Here is a 4,028-nt window from a genome sequence, read left to right as displayed (position 1 = left end):
GTAACATTTTAATAAAATTATATCAAACTTATATATAATTTACTCGGACATCTTAACGTAAAAAGCGTAAATGCAGTAACTGGCTGAAAAAAGGAAAACCTGAATGAATTTGGTATGAGATTTCGTCGTATAAGTGGGTAAAAAACGCAAAAAATATGGAACGCTTCACGAATTTGCGTGTCATCCTTGCGCAGGGGCCATGCTAATCTTCTCTGTATCGTTCCAATTTTAGTATATGTACAGCCGAAGCATGTACACCACGTGTATGCAATCATTCCTTTATAAAGGCTATTAAGTTGCAGGATACAATTAAAGGTGTCGTTTAAACGTTTATATTTTTTATACAATTTTACAAAAATACAAATAAACGTTGTAATGTAATTTAATAATATTATTTATATTAACTAAGTAATTCTAGCCAAAATCTTAATGTTAACATTTAATTAAACAAAAATAAGTTTGTACACTAGTGAGTAAAATAAAAAATTGTCAATTGACAACTGTACACAAGACTTTAAAACACGATAAAAATACTCCCGAAATTCAGATAAAAATTTAATTTTAAACTTTTTACAAAGTCATATTGAAATTTTTTTTCTGATCTGCTTGTGTAGATTTCAAAAATTTATTTAATAACACCCACAATTCTGAAAAACCTCACCCATAAAACATGAATTATTAAAAAGCACATGTTCGCAATTTTTAGAAGATTTTTGAGAAAATAGTTAATAATTAAATAATTAAGCAGTAATTTAATGATGAAATGTGAATAATAAACTTTCTATGAACCTTATTTTTGCTCTTACAAACGAAGGCCTGTTGATTTTTGTTCTTTTTTACATAGCCAATAAAATTCATATTGTTCTTTGCCAGTAAAATTGCTAAAAAAAATAGATTCTTTTATTACGTGAATAATTTAATTAGTATTTAAGCTGGGTTATTATCATTTAATATGTCATAATTAAAATAAATTAGATAGATAAATTAATCAGTTTAATTATAACAATATACACACGAAACTATATATCTATATATGTTTATATTACATTAATACACATATGTATCTATATATATCCTTATATATATATATATATATATATATATATCCTTAGATATAACTCTAATTTATAAACATACAGCAACATGGTAGAGTTAGCATGCAAGTTTGTTTTATAAAATGATACACATTAGATATAAGACCAAAAAAGTGGAACCGGGGGAGATTAAATTACTGCTTAATTATTTAATTATTAACAAACATGGGCCCCCAAGTTTAAGGGGCCTCCGAAATGAAATTGAAGTGGCCTATGAAAAAATTTCGGCAGCAAACTACTCCATGCAATATCTTAGAAACCTTTTTAATGAAACGCCAACGTAAAAGTTCTGTTGGATTTCAGCCCTCTTCCCTATTGCAAAATAAATGGAAACATCTGGCTCGTAGTAGAGCAACTTGTTATTAATCCAGGGCCTCCTCTCAATATGGCTCTCACTGGCCGTGTTTGAATCATGAAGTATATCATGAAATCTTTGATGTATCATATCTTTATTATATCATAGAGTATATATATGTATATATGTATATATATTTAAATACACGTCAAAAGTCCTGACATATCGAATTAATTAATTATTAACGCTTCTATCAACGTCTGTATAATCGCAATGATGATGTTCATTTGATTGTGGTGTTGCATCATCGCCATCACCGTCTTCTTCTTCTTCTTGTTTTTTTTTTCTTCTTTTTCTTCTTTTTCTTCTTCTTCTTCTTATTCTTCTTCATCATCAGCATCTCATTATCATCACACACACACACCACATACACACACACACACATATACACACAAACACACACACACAAACATCTGATTTTTGATAGATGACAAAAAAACCTTTTTTTTATTTGATTCAATTATTTATACTCTATAAGTACAAACATTAATACATGAATGAAGCAATTAGAATGAAGAGAGACACACACACACACACACACACGCACACACAAATATCACGTAGCATGACGACAATTTAAATGACCAATTAACCCAGAATATTCAGTTTTATTACACGATGGTGCGTGTTTATGTATGTGTGTATGCGTGTATGTGTGTGTGTGTGTATATGTGTGTGTGTTTTATGTGCTCTCTGCGTAGTACTGAACAAAAACAGAGCCGGTACATTTTGAGATTACACACACGCACAAGTACACACACATACACACACACGCATACAACACACACACACACAATTACATATATATTTATATAATAGCATCTTGACTATTGCAATGTTATTGACAAAAATAAAAAAATAAAAATATTTAATTACATATAATGATTTATCGATATTGTTCCACACAAGCACCCAGCCTGAAGAATGATAATGGGAAACTTTGTTATTAATTTTGTTATGAGTAGCACATGTATCTACGATTACCATCATCACCATCATCATTTTCCCCATCATTATCACCATCATTATCATCATCATTATCATCATCCTCATCATCACTCTCCCTCCACCATTTCACTCAACACCTCTTCCACCATGGACCCTCTCTTTTTCATCATCATCATCATTCTCCTCATTCTCATCTGGTCATGCGATGATGCCAACGTGGACGACGACAATGATGATGGTGATGATGATGGTGGTGATGATGATGATGATGGTGGTGGTGATGATGATGGTGCGTTTTCTTTCTCGAAACTATTATCATGCCCGTCGTTAGAGTTGCTGGGCTGTTGTGCGCGGCTCATTTCATCATCATTATTTGCATATTTTCCATTCCTGCATTCAGCCTGATTGAGCTGGCAGGGACGATGAAGAAGAAGGTGATGATGGTGGTGGCTGAGAGGTTGATGATGAGGAGGAAGATGATATAACATGCTGTTGCCGTCCAGCGATCTTGAAAATCTAGCATCACCAGACTTCCACAGTGATGACGATGGTGATGACGACGATGGGAACATCGCGGTTCCTCCTGACGACGACGATGACGTAATCACCTCTTCGTCGACTTCCGTTATTTCGTCGAACGTGATTGGCTGGGTTCGGAAGCGAGAGGCGTTTTTGTGTCTGTTGGTGGCGCGTTTGTTGCGCGGTTGTGCCAATTTTGTTGGGCTGTTGACGTTGTTGCTGTTGTTGCTGTTGCTGCTGTTGAAAAATTTGTTGATGTTTGTGATGATTGACGTGTTGAAGAGAGAGAGCTTCTGTGGGTAGCAGGAGTCGTACTTGAAGGTGTTGCCCTCTTCGGGAGAGCCACTCAAACAGACTGAATGAGTGACCTCATCGTAATTCATCTCGGACATCTGGTTAGGGAGTGATTGGGTTGCCATTTTCTCAGTATGATATCAATATCATCATGTTGTATAATAATAATATAATATATAATAATAATATAATAATAATATAATATATAACAAATAATATAATAATAATATAATATATAATAATAATCTAATATATAATATAATAATATATAACACATAATATAATATATAATAATAATAAGATATTATTATTATTTTATTATTGTTTTATATAATAATGATATAATATATAATAATAATATAATAATATTATTATTTTATTATTGTATTATATAATATAAATACATAATAATAATATAATATTATTATTATTTCATTATTGTATTATTATTATTGTATTATATAGTAATAATATAATATATAATAATAATATTATTATTTTTTATTATTGTATTATAATTATTGTTGTATTATATAGTAATAATTTAATATATAATAATAATATAATATTATTATTATTTTATTGTAATATAATAATATTATTATAATAATTAAAATTATTGCTGATCGTATAAAACCTCGTAAAAAGCCACAAAGGAGCGTTATAAAGACAAAATATTCTACGCTTTAGTGTCAACAAAAAAATAACGATGATAATAGTTGTGATGATGATGATGATGACTATAAGGATAGGTAATGATGATAATGATGATGATGATGATGACTATAACGATAGGTAATGATGATGACGATGTGGTT

Source organism: Helobdella robusta (assembly GCF_000326865.2).
Source record: "Helobdella robusta unplaced genomic scaffold HELROscaffold_151, whole genome shotgun sequence".
In the NCBI taxonomy this organism is placed as follows: domain Eukaryota; kingdom Metazoa; phylum Annelida; class Clitellata; order Rhynchobdellida; family Glossiphoniidae; genus Helobdella; species Helobdella robusta.
This window is presented reverse-complemented; position numbering follows the sequence as displayed.